Below are 19,689 nucleotides of genomic sequence, written 5' to 3' on the forward strand. Positions count from 1 at the left end.
TCTCCCAAGCTGTCCCTCTCCCAAGCTGTCCCTCTCTCCCCCTCCCAAGCTGTCCCTCTCTCCCCCTCCCAAGCTGTCCCTCTCTCCCCCTCCCAAGCTGTCCCTCTCTCCCCCTCCCAAGCTGTCCCTCTCTCCCCCAAGCTTTCACTCTCTCTCCCTCCCCCAAGCTGTCGCTCTCTCTCCCTCCCCCAAGCTGTCCCTCTCTCCCCCAAGCTTTCACTCTCTCTCCCTCCCCCAAGCTGTCGCTCTCTCTCCCTCCCCCAAGCTGTCGCTCTCTCTCCCTCCCCCAAGCTGTCGCTCTCTCTCCCTCCCCCAAGCTGTCGCTCTCTCTCCCTCCCCCAAGCTGTCGCTCTCTCTCCCTCCCCCAAGCTGTCGCTCTCTCTCCCTCCCCCAAGCTGTCGCTCTCTCTCCACCTGTCACATGCTCACCGTCTCTCACACAAGTAGGTGTTACCAGTTGGGTTGTGTCTCTTCACAGTCTTCATTTCTCTCTAACCCCGTCACGGGCTCGCTCGCTCTCTCTCTAACCCCGTCACGGGCTCGCTCGCTCTCTCTCTAACCCCGTCACGGGCTCGCTCGCTCTCTCTCTAACCCCGTCACGGGCTCGCTCGCTCTCTCTCTAACCCCGTCACGGGCTCGCTCGCTCTCTCTCTAACCCCGTCACGGGCTCGCTCGCTCTCTCTCTAACCCCGTCACGGGCTCGCTCGCTCTCTCTCTAACCCCGTCACGGGCTCGCTCGCTCTCTCTCTAACCCCGTCACGGGCTCGCTCGCTCTCTCTCTAACCCCGTCACGGGCTCGCTCGCTCTCTCTCTAACCCCGTCACGGGCTCGCTCGCTCTCTCTCTAACCCCGTCACGGGCTCGCTCGCTCTCTCTCTAACCCCGTCACGGGCTCGCTCGCTCTCTCTCTAACCCCGTCACGGGCTCGCTCGCTCTCTCTCTAACCCCGTCACGGGCTCGCTCGCTCTCTCTCTAACCCCGTCACGGGCTCGCTCGCTCTCTCTCTAACCCCGTCACGGGCTCGCTCGCTCTCTCTCTAACCCCGTCACGGGCTCGCTCGCTCTCTCTCTAACCCCGTCACGGGCTCGCTCGCTCTCTCTCTAACCCCGTCACGGGCTCGCTCGCTCTCTCTCTAACCCCGTCACGGGCTCGCTCGCTCTCTCTCTAACCCCGTCACGGGCTCGCTCGCTCTCTCTCTAACCCCGTCACGGGCTCGCTCGCTCTCTCTCTAACCCCGTCACGGGCTCGCTCGCTCTCTCTCTAACCCCGTCACGGGCTCGCTCGCTCTCTCTCTAACCCCGTCACGGGCTCGCTCGCTCTCTCTCTAACCCCGTCACGGGCTCGCTCGCTCTCTCTCTAACCCCGTCACGGGCTCGCTCGCTCTCTCTCTAACCCCGTCACGGGCTCGCTCGCTCTCTCTCTAACCCCGTCACGGGCTCGCTCGCTCTCTCTCTAACCCCGTCACGGGCTCGCTCGCTCTCTCTCTAACCCCGTCACGGGCTCGCTCGCTCTCTCTCTAACCCCGTCACGGGCTCGCTCGCTCTCTCTCTAACCCCGTCACGGGCTCGCTCGCTCTCTCTCTAACCCCGTCACGGGCTCGCTCGCTCTCTCTCTAACCCCGTCACGGGCTCGCTCGCTCTCTCTCTAACCCCGTCACGGGCTCGCTCGCTCTCTCTCTAACCCCGTCACGGGCTCGCTCGCTCTCTCTCTAACCCCGTCACGGGCTCGCTCGCTCTCTCTCTAACCCCGTCACGGGCTCGCTCGCTCTCTCTCTAACCCCGTCACGGGCTCGCTCGCTCTCTCTCTAACCCCGTCACGGGCTCGCTCGCTCTCTCTCTAACCCCGTCACGGGCTCGCTCGCTCTCTCTCTAACCCCGTCACGGGCTCGCTCGCTCTCTCTCTAACCCCGTCACGGGCTCGCTCGCTCTCTCTCTAACCCCGTCACGGGCTCGCTCGCTCTCTCTCTAACCCCGTCACGGGCTCGCTCGCTCTCTCTCTAACCCCGTCACGGGCTCGCTCGCTCTCTCTCTAACCCCGTCACGGGCTCGCTCGCTCTCTCTCTAACCCCGTCACGGGCTCGCTCGCTCTCTCTCTAACCCCGTCACGGGCTCGCTCGCTCTCTCTCTAACCCCGTCACGGGCTCGCTCGCTCTCTCTCTAACCCCGTCACGGGCTCGCTCGCTCTCTCTCTAACCCCGTCACGGGCTCGCTCGCTCTCTCTCTAACCCCGTCACGGGCTCGCTCGCTCTCTCTCTAACCCCGTCACGGGCTCGCTCGCTCTCTCTCTAACCCCGTCACGGGCTCGCTCGCTCTCTCTCTAACCCCGTCACGGGCTCGCTCGCTCTCTCTCTAACCCCGTCACGGGCTCGCTCTCTCTCTAACCCCGTCACGGGCTCGCTCTCTCTCTAACCCCGTCACGGGCTCGCTCGCTCTCTAACCCCGTCACGGGCTCGCTCGCTCTCTCTCTAACCCCGTCACGGGCTCGCTCGCTCTCTCTCTAACCCCGTCACGGGCTCGCTCGCTCTCTCTCTAACCCCGTCACGGGCTCGCTCGCTCTCTCTCTAACCCCGTCACGGGCTCGCTCGCTCTCTCTCTAACCCCGTCACGGGCTCGCTCGCTCTCTCTCTAACCCCGTCACGGGCTCGCTCGCTCTCTCTCTAACCCCGTCACGGGCTCGCTCGCTCTCTCTCTAACCCCGTCACGGGCTCGCTCGCTCTCTCTCTAACCCCGTCACGGGCTCGCTCGCTCTCTCTCTAACCCCGTCACGGGCTCGCTCTCTCTCTAACCCCGTCACGGGCTCGCTCTCTCTCTAACCCCGTCACGGGCTCGCTCTCTCTCTAACCCCGTCACGGGCTCGCTCTCTCTCTAACCCCGTCACGGGCTCGCTCTCTCTCTAACCCCGTCACGGGCTCGCCCTCTCTCTAACCCCGTCACGGGCTCGCTCTCTCTCTAACCCCGTCACGGGCTCGCTCTCTCTCTAACCCCGTCACGGGCTCGCTCTCTCTCTAACCCCGTCACGGGCTCGCTCTCTCTCTAACCCCGTCACGGGCTCGCTCTCTCTCTAACCCCGTCACGGGCTCGCTCTCTCTCTAACCCCGTCACGGGCTCGCTCTCTCTCTAACCCCGTCACGGGCTGTCTCTCTCTCTAACCCCGTCACGGGCTGTCTCTCTCTCTAACCCCGTCACGGGCTGTCTCTCTCTCTAACCCCGTCACGGGCTGTCTCTCTCTCTAACCCCGTCACGGGCTGTCTCTCTCTCTAACCCCGTCACGGGCTGTCTCTCTCTCTAACCCCGTCACGGGCTGTCTCTCTCTCTAACCCCGTCACGGGCTGTCTCTCTCGCTAACCCCGTCACGGGCTGTCTCTCTCGCTAACCCCGTCACGGGCTGTCTCTCTCTCTAACCCCGTCACGGGCTGTCTCTCTCTCTAACCCCGTCACGGGCTGTCTCTCTCTCTAACCCCGTCACGGGCTGTCTCTCTCTCCGTCACGGGCTGTCTCTCTCTCCGTCACGGGCTGTCTCTCTCTCCGTCACGGGCTGTCTCTCTCTCTGTCACGGGCTGTCTCTCTCTCTGTCACGGGCTGTCTCTCTCTCCCTCTCTGTCACGGGCTGTCTCTCTCTCCCTCTCTGTCACGGGCTGTCTCTCTCTCCCTCTCTGTCACGGGCTGTCTCTCTCTCCCTCTCTGTCACGGGCTGTCTCTCTCTCCCTCTCTGTCACGGGCTGTCTCTCTCTCCCTCTCTGTCACGGGCTGTCTCTCTCTCTCTCCTCCATACCCGGTCTCTGCCTCTCTGTCATACACTTTTCTCCATCTTATCGACCGTCTCTCCCCCCGTACCAGTCATCACCCCCTTGATGTCACCATTCTCTCACCCCGGCTTCTCTCTCCCGTAAGTCACGGTGCACACCGCTCAGCCCGTGAAGGACACGGCGTCTCCTCTCGGATTTCGGGGTGTCTCACTCTCCGGGGAGCCTCATCCTTCCATTAGCAGCTTCTCCGGCGGACTCCCACCCGCAGCTCCCAGAGAGCCCACTGAGCGGCCGCCAACCAATCACGCGATGCCACGTCAGAGGTCGGACGTACTACATCCGGGTCAGCGCATCAGAGGGAAAAGCGTACTCCGCCGTCTCCAAGGTGAGTCACACGTGACTTCCGGCGTGGCTGAACTATTTTGCGTTCAGGTCAGCAGCGTGGTCATGTGATATGAGGGGGTTGAGTGGGCGGGGCTAATAGAACTGTGAGAAGAATGGTCTGGTCACATTACAATGTATCTAAATGTAACAGCTGATAAAAGAGCGTCAAATCATTATAATAAATACAGCGATGCATCACGTGACTTATGCACAGCTTTATTCTTGTCCATAGGGCAAAACCGGTGACAGCCATTATGGTAACTGTGCCATACCTCCCTGTGGCCCTCAAATAAAAGGGCTATCCAGGATTTTGATATTTCTAGTCATCAATATTAAATCATTGGGGGTCAGAGTCCCAGCGTCCCTGCCGATCAGCCGTTCGAAGAGGCCACAACGTTCCGCTCCGTGGGTGCTTCGGTATCTTCCTAGGCCATTGCCGTCACGTTCATCGGTCACGTGAGCTAGGCGCGGCTCAGCCCTGTTCAAGTGAATGGAGTTGAGCTGCGATACCAAGCACGGTCGCTATTCACTGTGCGGCGCTGAGCTCGGATAGCTGCGAGTAGGCCTCAGCGCTCATGGGAGCTCTGGTGAGTGGCGCGACCTCTTCAAACAGCTGAATGTTGGGGGTACTGGGAGTCAGACCCCCGCCGAGGATAAGCCCTTTAAGGAGATATAAAGGCGCCATACAAGGTAGACCCGTGTATGCACCTTAAGGGCACGGTTCCATTGTGGCGCAGTTTTATATGCACACAGGGGGGTCATCTACAAACATTTTACACCAGTTTTTCGTCAAGAAATTCGATTCATTCCAAATTCATTTGTCACGAATCGCGATAAATCAGGTATATCCAGGCCAATCTGCATAATCATATTCATCCCACTGTGAAGGCTTGGAGCTTAAACTGCAGGGAGAGGGTATCGCTGTGTACATTACGTTCTGGGGCACCCACATTCATAGTTAATCCATTCGGTCGGTACTCTGCCGTCAGTATTACAGGGAGTTGTAGCTTATCGCCATCTACATCACTGTGCAGGGCACCAAAATTCATAGCTAATCCCTTCTGTTAGCTGGGGAATTACTGTGCGTCAGTATTACAGGTCAGTAAAAGCGTCAGGTCGAATTTATAGCCATGGACTTAACTGTGCAGTGCCCCAAGATTCCCCTTTTGTTAAACAAGCTACCACACTTAAAACTTAGCTTTTAATATTTATCTAAAATATACACAAAAGACCCTCCAACATAGAACAAAATAATGAACAAACATACAAAATGGAGCAATAGCGCTGGGTTAGTACTTTATAATAGGGTTAGTGTATAGCAGGGATGGGGCCTAGTAGTAAGCTATGGGCTCTCTCTCTATAGCTGACCCTCTCACTAGGGTATAAATAGTGAGAGGGTCAGCTATAGGGAGAGAGCCCATAGCTTACTACTAGGCCCCATCCCTGCTATACACTAAGTACTAACCCAGCGCTATTGCTCCATTTTGTATGTTTGTTCATTATTTTGTTCTATGTTGGAGGGTCTTTTGTGTATATTTTAGATAAATATTAAAAGCTAAGTTTTAAGGGTGGTAGCCTGTGAATTTAAGGATTAGATTAATATAAGATTGCCACCTTATATTAATCAATACCTTTAGACGCGTTGTAGTCTGTACTGCGATACCCTTTTGTTAAACAGAAAGAAAAGCATACAGCATCCTTCAGTAAAGCCAAACACCTGTGCGCGCCCCTGCAGGAGCTGTGTCCAAATGGTTCCTTGGTAGAACAAAATAAAAAAAATGGAGGCAGCGCCATTAAAGTAGTGGAGAAAAAGAATGTTCTTTTAATGCTTGCTGTAGCAGTCCAAACACATGCTTTTTAATCCCTTCTGTTAACTGTACAGTCGTGGCCAAAAGTCTTGAGAATTAGATAAATATTGGAAATTGGAAAAGTTGCTGCTTAAGTTTTTATAATAGCAATTCGCATATACTCCAGAATTTTATGAAGAGAGATCAGATGAATTGCATAGTCCTTCTTTGCCATGAAAATTAACTTAATCCCCAAAAAAACCTTTCCACTGCATTTCATTGCTGTCATTAAAGGACCTGCTGAGATCATTTCAGTAATCGTCTTGTTAACTCAGGTGAGAATGTTGACGAGCACAAGGCTGGAGATCATTATGTCAGGCTGATTGGGTTAAAATGGCAGACTTGACATGTTAAAAGGAGGTTGATGCTGGAAATCATTGTTCTTCCATTATTAACCATGGTGACCTGCAAAGAAACGCGTGCAGCCATCATTGCGTTGCATAAAAATGGCTTCACAGGCAAGGATATTGTGGCTACTAAGATTGCACCTCAATCAACAATTTATAGGATCATCAAGAACTTCAAGGAAAGAGGTTCAATTCTTGTTAAGAAGGCTTCAGGGCGTCCAAGAAAGTCCAGCAAGCGCCAGGATCGTCTCCTAAAGAGGATTCAGCTGCGGGATCGGAGTGCCACCAGTGCAGAGCTTGCTCAGGAATGGCAGCAGGCAGGTGTGAGCGCATCTGCACGCACAGTGAGGCGAAGACTTTTGGAAGATGGCCTGGTGTCAAGAAGGGCAGCAAAGAAGCCACTTCTCTCCAAAAAAAACATCAGGGACAGATTGATCTTCTGCAGAAAGTATGGTGAATGGACTGCTGAGGACTGGGGCAAAGTCATATTCTCCGATGAAGCCTCTTTCCGATTGTTTGGGGCATCTGGAAAAGGCTTGTCCGGAGAAGAAAAGGTGAGCGCTACCATCAGTCCTGTGTCATGCCAACAGTAAAGCATCCTGAGACCATTCATGTGTGGGGTTGCTTCTCATCCAAGGGAGTGGGCTCACTCACAATTTCGCCCAAAAACACAGCCATGAATAAAGAATGGTACCAAAACACCCTCCAACAGCAACTTCTTCCAACAATCCAACAACAGTTTGGTGAAGAACAATGCATTTTCCAGCACGATGGAGCACCGTGCCATAAGGCAAAAGTGATAACTAAGTGGCTCGGGGACCAAAACGTTGACATTTTGGGTCCATGGCCTGGAAACTCCCCAGATCTTAATCCCATTGAGAACTTGTGGTCAATCCTCAAGAGGCGGGTGGACAAACAAAAACCCACTAATTCTGACAAACTCCGAGAAGTGATTATGAAAGAATGGGTTGCTATCAGTCAGGAATTGGCCCAGAAGTTGATTGAGAGCATGCCCAGTCGAATTGCAGAGGTCCTGAAAAAGAAGCGCCAACACTGCAAATACTGACTGTTTGCATAAATGTCATGTAATTGTCGATAAAAGCCTTTGAAACGTATGAAGTGCGTGTAATTATATTTCACTACATCACAGAAACAACTGAAACAAAGATCTAAAAGCAGTTTAGCAGCAAACTTTGGGAAAACTAATATTTGTGTCATTCTCAAAACTTTTGGCCACGACTGTAGATTTACTGTACGTTAGTATTACAGGTCAACGTTAGCGCCAGATCTAATTTATCACCGTGGACTTAACCGTGTAGTGCCCCAAGATTCAAGTAGTGGCCCCATGACAGAGTGGGGATGGTGGCAGAGACAGTGACTACAAAAAAAAATAAGAAGGTAAGACAGCAGTACTTACTGAAAAAATTCAGTATGTCCATTCTGTGGCGGTGCCTGCAGTGTTGGGACCCGGCCTGTTGGACCCCCAAAGTAGCAAACAAGTAGAAATAATTTCCATATTTATTTTGACCAGACAAGCAGCAACGTTTCGACTCTGTGAGTCTTTCTCAAGCTTAAAGGGGTTCTGCAGTTTGTTTAAACTGATTATCTATCCTCTGGATAGATCATCAGCATCTGATCGGCGGGGGTCCGACACCTGGGACCCCTGCTGATCAGCTGTCAGGGACAGGACTCATCCCAGGTTAATTTGCATATGTATCAAATCGTTTTTTTTTACACAATAAAAGCACACAGAGCTATAGGGACTGGATATTGCGGATGTGCTAGCGGCCATCTAGCAACCCATGTCCTCAGCTCTATACACAAAATCCTGGTGACAGCTTCCCTTTAATATTATTATTATTATTTATTATTAAAGCGCCATTCATTCCATAGCGCTGTACATATTAATACACACTTTATGTGCACTGATCGCTGTAATGAAAAAAAAAATTAAAAACACAATTCGTTGTTTTATTGTCACTTTTTCCCTCCCAAAAATTGAATAACAGTGATCACTCATACGTACCACAAAAATAGTACCAATAAAATCTAAATTTCATCCCTCAAAATACAAACCCTCGTACAGCTCTGTAGACCAAAATATAAAAAAGTTATGGCTGTCAGAAAATGGTGATGGAAAGAAAGTTTAGATTTTTTTTTTCCGAAAGGTTTTTATATATTTTTTAAAGTAGTAGATCAAGAAAAAGGTTATGCAAGTTTGCTATCGCCGTATTTGTATCGAGCCTCAGAATAAGGACGTTATGAGATTTTCATTTCAATAGTTTTTATTAGGTTTTTTTTTCAATTACACATACAATAGTCAGCCACATCTGGTACCAGACGTGTCTCATACCTGCGCTGAAATACTCAAAGGATGTACATAACAAAGTATCCTGCGCAGTGGTGTGTACATCTGTTGATATGATCGGACCTTCAGAAGGCAAAACATATGTAAAGCAACAAAACAAGGTATAACAAGTCAGATCTATATATAAGGGCCATACCTGAGTGATAGAGATAGAGATAGCGAGTCCAGGACCATTGTATGAAGGAGGGTTAGCCCATAGATCCGTATGTACTCTTCAACCACAGATGCCATGTATGGACTGTAGAGAGTTAAACGACATGATGGCTGGAGTTAGTGCCCTCTCATATTGGCATGTAGTGGTGACGGTAGATAGCACCTCTTCTACTGAAGGGGCTGTTTGTTCTTTCCAGTGTCTAGTCAGGCTACTTTCACACTGGCGTTTTGGTTTCCGTTTGTGAGATCCGTTTCAGGGCTCTCACAATTAGCGGATCAGTTTTGCCCTAATGCATTCTGAATGGAAAAGGATCCGTTCAGAATGCATCTGTTTGCCATTGATCAGTCTCCATTCCGCTCTGGAGGCTGCTTGCAGCGTTTTGGTGTCCGCCTGACGATGCGGAGGAAAAAGCGGATCCGTCCTGACACACAATGTAAGTCAATGGGGGACGGATCCGTTTTCACTGACACAATATGGCACAATAGAAAAACGGATCCGTCCCCCATTGACTTTCAATGGTGTTCAAGTTCAGGATAGAGGATAGAATCCGAAAAATTTCTACCCAATATGTCCCAAGTTTGGGGCAGGACCATAGGATATGCATCAGTGTTCCTACGTGGCCACAAAGTCTCCAGCACATTGGAGAGGTCGTAGGATATATCCTGTGAAGTCTATCAGGGGTCATATACCACCTGAGAAACTTTTTTATCCCCGCTCAGTGGCGTACCGCCAATATAGGCAGACAACGCAGCTGGGGGCCCAGAGCGCATGGTGGGCCCCGCCCAGGCACCTCATACAGGTAATACTTAGCCCGCTCCCCGACACCTGCGTCGCTGATGCCCGCACGGCCGCCACTGCATCCCCCCATTGTGCGAATGAAAACATCCAGCAATGTGGGGGGCAGCCAATAGCAGGCCACGATGGGTGGGTGACGCCAGGAAGGCTCATTTCCTTCACAGCCTGCTATTGGCTGCACCCCCTTCCCCCAGGCATAAGTATTACCTGTATGCGGTGCCGGGCCTTTTGGGGGGCATAATATGGGGTGGAATTGGAAAAAAATGCAATTCCTCCACCGTTTTACAGGTTTTGTTCCTATGGCATTCCTTTTGCGGCAAAACTGACCCATTCTCTGGGTCAGTAGGAATACAACGGGGAGGGGGAGGAGCCAGGGCAGTTGGTGGGATGGGCCATGGGTGGGTAGTTAGGGGGCCCAATTCAGATTCTTGCTATGGGGCCCAATGATTTCTATGTACGCCCCTGTCGCCGCTTCATAATGCAAACTACATTTACAGGTCAAGTTGATTGTTCGCAGAGCAGACATCCACTGCTCTGCTTCAAAAGTACACCCCAGACCCCTTTCCCACTGCTTGTATGGTCGAGATTTACAAAAGGAAGTGTGGAAGTCAATTAAGGTCCCTTTCACACTAGCAGCAAGGAGCTCCGGCAGGTGAACAGCCTGTCGTATCCGTCCTGCCGCTAGTGCACGCATGTCCCCGGACTGCCACTCCGTCCCCATTGACTATAATGGGGGCGGAGTTAGTCATAGTCGTACTTTTAGTCCGGCCACCTCTCGGCATGCGCTGCCGCCGGAACTCCGCCCGCCCCCATTATAGTCAAAGGGGCCGGAGTGGTAGTCCAGGGGCACGCATGCACTAGCGGCAGGACGGATCTGACAGGCTGTTCACCCACCGGAACAGCCTGCCGGAGTTCCTTGCCGCTAGTGTGAAACTAGCCTAAGCCATATATATGTCGCATGATCTTAGTCCTGTTTTGGAGGACTGCCAATATTTGTGGGTGTCCTGCACTAATTCCCGGGTATTTAGTGTTGAGAAAGTGCCTTATTTGCAAATATAAAAAAAAAAAATCTGCGTTAGGTAAAGAATATGTTAAGGTTCAGATAGCCTGACGGCTAATGGGTTCCCGTTTAAGGTCTATTTTAAAATATAACATTTATTTAGTATTCTTTAAAATTAACGGGAAAAAGAAAAGAAAAATATTTAAAAGTTCAAATGCTCTGGTGCTTGATAACAGTAATTGCTCTGTTTTCTTATATCCACTGCTTGTATTTGCAGTCTCTAGCTTTGATATGTCTACAAATCTATCCAGAGGAGTTGATCTAACTGAATTTCCCTGCTTCAGTTTCGCAGGAGTATGGCGAGATTAGTCACTGTCAGTCCCGCATCATTATGGATAGAGTGTATGTAGCTCTATCCCTTGTGCCTCTTATGGATAGAATGTAACTATTTGTCACGGCTAACCCAGTGTCTGCAGCTCACCGGGGCCGGACTACAAGCACACCGCACTGATCTAAAACCTAAGATTGCAGCTCCCCCGACATGTTTCACCACAGATGTGGCGTCTTCAGGGGCTATGGAGCTACTAACAACACGATCGTCCTCTGATTTACCCTTTATATATCACATGGGTGGGTCGTTAACTTACCCTATCACCAGTGATTCGCCGGCCCATGCCCGAAATTGTATGTGGGTAAAACCATACAAGAGTTGAGACGCACGATCCACGATACGAGTGTCTATGCGCATGCGTCCACACTCTGTCATTTTCGAGATCTCCCCATCCTCTCCGCTTATTTCACCAGGTTAAAGTTGAGACGCATGTGTGTATACTCCGATTATTTTCTGAGGTGTTCCTCCTACGCATGCTCAACCAATTAGTCTATCAGTTTGCCAGATTCTCCCAGGACCATTTTTGGGTGCATTCAGTGTCTCTATTGTAGGGAATTGACAGGGTTAATCTCACCTTCTATATTCTTATTCCATATCATCCCCTTCTAATTCTCTCCACATTATATTGGAGGGATAAGATTATTTGCACTTATTATCCATTTTATTAGCATAGGGACCTGGGAGAATTTCAGCATATAGATGTAAATTTATGCAGCTTTTCCTAAATTATTACCTTATTATCCTATTTGTTTCTGAAGGATTAGGAGAGCTGCAACATATAGATATAAACTGGTACTATTTTCCTGGATGAGGAAATAGAGGGTGGAGGAGAGGTACCCGAGTGGAGGACATGGGGATATTATATACTATATTGGAATATTATATATTCATAAAAGATATCACAGTCATCCTGTTCAAGGGATCTATTATTACTGTTATTTCAACTATTGAGTTTTATGTCCTTCAAGGTAAACTAATCCCCTCAATCCTCAAAACTACTCCTCCTGCCGTACTTAGGAAAATACGCACACTCCGAATCCAGATCCTGGATCTAACCTATTTACTGTATACTTTATTTTAGTTGAGTGCACACTGTACTCTGAAATCCTACAAATTTATTAACCATTATGGTAATTGGCCTAACTGTTTTTCTCTAAAAACTTCCTTTTATTCCTTGTGTTTTATTTATTTATATGTGTATACAAGTACTTTAGTCTATTAGGATTCCTTTTTCTATACAGATATAATTTAATGCTAGATGAATGCCGTGAATGAAAAGCCCTCATTCAGTCCGTGAGGACTCATCGTATTTAATCTGTCAATCCAACGGGCTTCACATTGTAGCAGTTTTTTGTCCAAGTTCCCTCCTCTTGGTCCCATGGATACCTTTTCTATTCCCCAGAATCTTAGTATCGAACTCTGGTTTCCATGTATGTATTTAACATGTCTGGCCAGAGGGGTGTCTTTATCTGTTTCAATGGTACTTAGATGTCCTGAGATTCTGCGTCTCAACTCTTGTATGGTTTTACCCACATACAATTTCGGGCATGGGCCGGCGAATCACTGGTGATAGGGTAAGTTAACGACCCACCCATGTGATATATAAAGGGTAAATCAGAGGACGATCGTGTTGTTAGTAGCTCCATAGCCCCTGAAGACGCCACATCTGTGGTGAAACATGTCGGGGGAGCTGCAATCTTAGGTTTTAGATCAGTGCGGTGTGCTTGTAGTCCGGCCCCGGTGAGCTGCAGACACTGGGTTAGCCGTGACAAATAGTTACATTCTATCCATAAGAGGAACAAGGGATAGAGCTACATACACTCTATCCATAATGATGCGGGACTGACAGTGATTAATCTCGCCATACTCCTGCGAAACTGAAGCAGGGAAATTCAGTTAGATCAACTCCTCTGGATAGATTTGTAGACATATCAAAGATAGAGACTGCAAATACAAGCAGTGGATATAAGAAAACAGAGCAATTACTGTTATCAAGCACCAGAGCATTTGAACTTTTAAATATTTTTATTTTCTTTTTCCCGTTAATTTTAAAGAATACTAAATAAATGTTATATTTTAAAATAGACCTTAAACGGGAACCCATTAGCCGTCAGGCTATCTGAACCTTAACAATTTAAATCCCGGGTCCGAAGGGTCCCTGAAAGGAGGTAAAGAATATGTTTCTTTCAGTTGTTCAAAGGTAAGTAGCGATCATCAGTAATGCCTTTCTACACCCATTTCTAGATCCTGGATATGAATACTCAGGTATTGCAGGGGTACTGTTTCCCAGGATAGCCGAGATTCCCCTGAGGTTTTTAAATGAAAGTCCCTCCAACATTGTTATGTGGTTTGCGTCAGTGGGGAAGCATTCCCTATCGAGGATGGCCTTTTTGTGTGTTCGAAGGTGAAAGACTAGGTTATTTTCTATATGAATCCAATTTGTAACATCCCCCCTTTTCCATCGAGAGATCATCTCTATTTGTATCGCCATGTAGTATGCCTTAACATTTGGTACTCCAATGCCTCCGTACAGTTTATGTTTAGTAAGTAGTGAGTAGGCTATTCTAGGTTTACGGCCTGCCCAGATAAATTGTGAAATGCAGTGTTGGATATCTGTGAAAAATCTGGCAGGGACCTGTATGGGAAGGGGTTCTGCAGTCTGTTTAAACTGATGATCTATCCTCTGGATAGATCATCAGCATCTGATCGGCGGGGGTCCCGGGTGTCATAACCCCGCCGATCAGATGCTGATCGGCCACAGTGATGGGGGGGAGAGGGGGCCCACTGCCACCAATGATTTTAATACTGGGGGGGGAGTGCTCACTGGCCACCAATGATTTTAATACCGGGAGGAGGGGGGGAGGACGCACTGCCCACCAATGATTTTAATACTGGGGGAGGGGAGGGCTCACTGCCCACTAATGATTTTAATACCGGGGAGGGGGGGGTGGGCGCACTGCCCTCCAATAATTTTAATACCGGGGAGGGGGGGAGGGAGCACTGCCCACCAATGATTTTAATACCGGGGAGGGGGGGAGGGAGCACTGCCCACCAATGATTTTAATACTTGGGAGGGGAAGGGGGAGGGCGCACTGCCCACCAATGATTTTAATACCGGGGAGGGTGCACTGCCCAACAATGATTTTAATACCGGGGGGGGCACTGGGGGCTGATGGAGAGGCACTGGGGGCTGATGGAGAGGGTACTGGGGGCTGGTGAGAGGCATAGGGGGCTGATGGAGATGCACTGACTGGGGGCTGATGGAGAGGCACTGGGGGGCCGCTGGTGAGAGGCACTGGGAGCTGATGGAGAGGCACTGGGGGCTGATGAAGAGGCACTGGGGGCTGGTGAGAGGCACTGGGGGCTGATGGAGAGGCACTGGGGGCTGATGGAGAGGCACTGGGGCTGGGGAGAGGCACTGCGGGCTGATGGAGAGGCACTGGGGGCTGATGGAGAGTGTAACGGATCTCCTGGCACCCCGACTGGGTACCTCCGTTGATAGATGCCCCTAGTGCTTCCCGAGGACTCCAAGCACTCCGCTCTTCACCAAAACTACCACAGGAACCAGGAACAGGAACAGCTCTTACAAGAGCTAGTAGATATAGCCAGGGGAGTATAGCAAATCTTCAGTGTATAGCAATCCCCAGTGTCGATCCGTTACCCAAACACCAGCCTCAACATGATGAAGGGTAAAACAGGAACTCTTTATTGAAGATCAACTCAGTATATATACAGTTCAAGAAGTCTAAAAACATAATGCAATCAACCATGAACAACATGCAAACAGACATCTTCACCCCCTCCATAATGAATGAATAGGAAGAGAGGAGACACTTGTGATGGGATTATCTCCTGAGTGTATTATAGGGTGATCTACTCATCTAGGAGTCGGCTGCTATTATAATCAACTATCTTAATCCCATCACAAACACAATCAGTGGGAGTCTCAGTGCAGAGTTAACCCTTTTTGTGTTGCTGAATCCATACCATGCCCTTTTAATGGGCAGTAGGAAATATGTGGCATATAAATTACACACATAAATTAGGGTTCATAGTTCCTTGTAACCCCAAAAGGTCTTAGGGGGTCTCCATAGTTCTCGGTCCATAGTCTGTAGGAAGGAGGCTGGCCCTCAGGCTTCTCCAGCAGCCCCAGTGACGGTTCAGTCCGTCACAGAGAGGCACTGGGGGCTGATGGAGAGGCTACTGGGGGCTGCTATGAGGCTACTGGGGGCTGCTATGAGGCTACTGGGGGCTGCTATAAAGCTACTGGGGGCTGCTATAAGGCTACTGGGGGCTGCTATGAGGCTACTGGGGGCTGCTATGAGGCATGGGGCTCTTATCTGAGGTCTGATTGGGGGTCATTCATATTGGGGTTTGAGCTGAGGTCTTATTGTGGTCTTATTAACATTGGGGATATTATTGGGGCTGTTAGCTGAGGTCTGATTAACATTGGGGGTCTGATTGGTGGTCTGACCTGAGGTATAATGAAATTTTATTTTTTTTCCGGAGCAGCTTGGAGAAAAAAGGCCTAACAGTCTCCCACACTCCTTCTGCCCAGCCAAGCCTGTCAGCACCCCTGAGGCCAAGTCAGCCAGCACCCCTGAGGCCAAGCCTGCCAGCACCCCTGAGGCCAAGCCTGTCAGCACCCCTGAGGCCAAGCCAGCCAGCACCCCTGAGGCCAAGCCTGTCAGCACCCCTGAGGCTAAGCCAGCCAGCACCCCTGAGGCTAAGCCTGTCAGCACCCCTGAGGCTAAGCCAGCCAACACCCCTGAGGCCAAGCCTGCCAGCACCCCTGAGGCCAAGCCTGTCAGCACCCCTGAGGCCAAGCCTGTCAGCACCCCTGAGGCCAAGCCTGTCAGCACCCCTGAGGCTAAGCCAGCCAGCACCCCTGAGGCCAAGCCTGTCAGCACCCCTGAGGCCAAGCCAGCCAACACCGCTGAGGCCAAGCCAGCCAGCACCCCTGAGGCCAAGCCTGCCAGCACCCCTGAGGCCAAGCCTGTCAGCACCCCTGAGGCCAAGCCTGTCAGCACCCCTGAGGCCAAGCCTGTCAGCACCCCTGAGGCCAAGCCTGTCAGCACCCCTGAGGCTAAGCCAGCCAGCACCCCTGAGGCCACCCTGTCAGCACCCCTGAGGCCAAGCCAGCCAATACCCCTGAGGCCAAGCCTGCCAGCACCCCTGAGGCCAAGCCTGTCAGCACCCCTGAGGCCAAGCCTGTCAGCACCCCTGAGGCCAAGCCTGTCAGCACCCCTGAGGCTAAGCCAGCCAGCACCCCTGAGGCCAAGCCAGCCAGCACCCCTGAGGCCAAGCCTGTCAGCACCCCTGAGGCCAAGCCTGTCAGCACCCCTGAGGCCAAGCCAGCCAGCACCCCTGAGGCCAAGCCAGCCAGCACCCCTGAGGCCAAGTCAGCCCAGCCAGCACCCTGGGGCCAAGCCTGCCAGCACCCCTGAGGCTAAGCCAGCCAGCACCCCTGAGGCCAAGCCTGTCAGCACCCCTGAGGCTAAGCCAGCCAACACCCCTGAGGCCAAGCCTACCAGCACCCCTGAGGCCAAGCCTGTCAGCACCCCTTAGGCTAATCCAGCTAGCACCCCTGAGGCCAAGCCTGTCAGCACCCCTGAGGCTAAGCCAGCCAACACCCCTGAGGCCAAGCCAGCCAGCACCCCTGAGTCTTCAGAACTGTAAGTAAATTATATATAAGGGGAGCTTATAATATGAAAGAGATGACATATAGCGCAAATTCCAGTTTTTGTTTCCGTTTTATGCTGCACTGAAATATATATATATATATTTTTTTTTTTTATTTTTTTTTTTGGGGGGGGGGGGGGGGGGGGGTCGGGGTGGCAGTGGATCTTGGGTGAGTTCCCACACTTTTTTTCCCAGGATTTAACCCCTGGAGTGGTCCCGCAGTCTGGGCGGCAGTACTGACTAGTCCTACTGGCCGGAAGTGGAGAAGGCTGACTCGGAGCGTACAGGGAAGCTGCGCGTTGCTGGAGTGTGGGTGGCTGGCGCGCAGACGTACGGTTCAAGTGGCTGAGCTGAGGGCTGGCTCTGGCTGACTCTGGCTGGGGAGTGGGGACTGTAGCGGTGTGTCCGAAGCCCATGTACGGTATTTAGCCAGGATACCAGTTGGCAGCTGCATTATTTAATAGTGTGGTTGATGGCAAAGACACAGCCACCTATCTTCTCCTTGCTCAGAGTCGCCTTCCGTTCTTCCCGTTGTTTCACTGTGGTCGTCGTTCCGCTCAGTTCCACATCTCGACACTGTCACTGTCACTGTCACTGGCTACTCCTGTTTCCCCTCAGCACGGTCGGCGGCGTCTCCTGCTCGCTCCTCCTGACCGGGGTGTAGTCCCCAGCAGCTTGTAACCTTTTTTACCGGAGCCGTTCCTGAGCTGTTTATTTCTGAAGATAGCTAACAGATGGTTAATACATTTGTGCCAGTGTAGGAAATGTATGAATCTAAAGGTCTGTGTATTAAAGAAGATTGTTAAATTGTACAGGGGTCTGTAACACAAGAAGGTGAAAGTACATATCGTGGGGTGTGTATGTGTATTACACAGAGGGTAGGGATATGTATCTTGTGTAGTTTGGGTATTAGGGAGAGTAAGGGGTATATATCTAGTGCTGATACAGAGCGGCTCTTCACCTACACGTGTATCAGCACTAGATATATACCCCTTACTCTCCCTAATACCCAAACTACACAAGATACATATCCCTACCTTCTGTCTAATACACATACACACCCCACGATATGTACTTCCACCTTCTTGTGTTACAGACCCCTGTACAATTTAACAATCTTCTTTAATACACAGACATTTAGATTCATACATTTCCTACACTGGCACAAATGCGTTGCCAGTGACCAACTGTCTGTGCTCAGTCCTACGCGTAACCGTCGCAAGTGCATGAGGAGCTGCGGATGTGGCGGCGAGGTCCGAGAGGTATGTGGGGGTGGGAGATCCGGAGGGGGGGGCCCATAAATTTTTTTTGCTATGGGGCCCACCCATTTCTAGCTACGCCCCTGCTCTCAGCCACAGATAAGCTGCTCCCCTAACAAAACCACACCATAGAATATGGCTGATGCCACCACTGAGTCTAAGAAGGTCTTTAGGAGCATCCCCTGCACTCCAAAGGACCTCAGTCTCCTCAACAGATAGAGTCTGCTCTGACCCTTTTTGAAAAGAGCATCAGTATTATGGATCCAGTCCAGTTTGTTGTTCAGGTGAACACCCAGGTACTTATAAGAGTCCACCACCTCAATGTCCGTTCCCTGTATGTTCACCGGATCCAAAGCAGGGGGCATTTGTCTGCGGAAATCCACCACCAGCTCCTTGATTTTGCCCGTGTTGATCTGGATCTGGTTCAGCTGACACCAGTCCACAAAATCCTGTGTCCCCTGTCTGAACTCTGAGTCGTCCTCACATGTGGTAAGGCCGACTATGGCAGACTCATCAGAGAACTTCTGTAGGTGGCAGCCTGGGGTGTTGATGGAGAAGTCTGCAGTGTAGAGGGTGAAGAGGAACCGTGCCAGCACAGTTCCCTGTGGTGCCCCGGTACTGCAGATCACCTTGTCGGAGACACAACCCTGAGATTTAACAAACTGTGGGCGTTCTGTGAGGTAGTCGAGTATCCAATGTGACATGTCCACTCCTGCCATCTCCAGCTTGTCCCTCAGAAGTACAGGTTGGATGGTGTTAAAAGCACAGGAGAAATAAAAAAAACATGATCCTCACAGTGCTTCCAGGCCTCTCCAGGTGAGTTAGAGCTTGGTGTAGGAGGTAGATGATGGCATCATCCACCCGGATGCCAGGCTGGTAGACAAACGGCAGTGGATCCAATGAAGACCTCACCAGAGGGCGAAGATGGTTGAGAACCAGCCTCTCGAGGGTCTTCATCAAGTGTTAGGTCAGCGCTACCGGCCTGTAGCTGCTGAGGACTGAGGTCTTTCGGGTGTGAGGTCTTTGGCACTGGTACCACATAGGAGGTCTTCCACAGCTGTGGAACCTTCCCCAGCCTCAGGCTTGTGTTGAACATGTGACCCATAATGCCACACAGTTGGTCTGAGCAGCACTTCAGGAGCCTGGAGCTGATCTGGTCCTGCAGCTTTACGCACCTTGATTTTCTGTAGTTCCTTCCTCACCTAGAGTGTGGTGAAGGACAAGGTGGGCATGTGGTGAGGAGGGTTAATGATGGAGTCCTCTGGTTTAGAGGGGGAGAGTGGTGGTAGGTTGCTAAGAGGTGAACAGGCAGTGATGGTAGTGGTGGGGGAAGAAGATGGGGGGGTGTTTGTAGCAGCATGGGGGATTGGGTCAGGGGAGGGGTGGGTAGTCACCTGCAGTCTGGATTTGACCCAGTTTGTGACCTGAGATGGTTTACAGGCTTTTCCAGACTCCGCGTGTGTTATTCTACTGCAGCTGGTCCTCCATATTCTTCCTGTAGATGGTTTTCCCCTCTCTGATCTTCCTTCTCAGCTCCTTCTGCACAGTTTTAAGCTTCTCCATGTTTCCAGATTTAAAGGCTCTTTTCTTTTTCTTGAGGAGACCCTTTATTTCTGGGTTAATCCAAGGCTTATTATTAGAAAAACACTGTACCTTCATGACTGGCACAGTGTTCTCCACACAGAAGTTGATGTAGTCTGTGATGCAGTCAGTAATGTT

General features: G+C 51.0%; 1 protein-coding gene across 4 annotated transcripts in view; it reads right to left on the bottom strand.

Annotated features, from left to right (window-relative positions):
- Positions 1 to 4,033, bottom strand: part of PHF20L1 (PHD finger protein 20 like 1) — a 100,227-nt gene extending 96,194 nt beyond the window's left edge. For 3 of the 4 annotated variants that reach the window (XM_040432125.1, XM_040432126.1, XM_040432124.1), the window contains exon 1: positions 3,867 to 4,033. The gene's annotated coding sequence lies outside the window, so the exon portion shown is untranslated. The remainder of the gene's footprint in view (positions 1 to 3,866) is intronic. The other variant, XM_040432127.1, reaches the window with a different exon arrangement.
- Positions 4,034 to 19,689: the final 15,656 nt, after the last annotated feature.

The sequence above is a fragment of the Bufo bufo genome, chromosome 5 (assembly GCF_905171765.1).
Source record: "Bufo bufo chromosome 5, aBufBuf1.1, whole genome shotgun sequence".
Classification (NCBI taxonomy): Eukaryota; Metazoa; Chordata; class Amphibia; order Anura; family Bufonidae; genus Bufo; species Bufo bufo.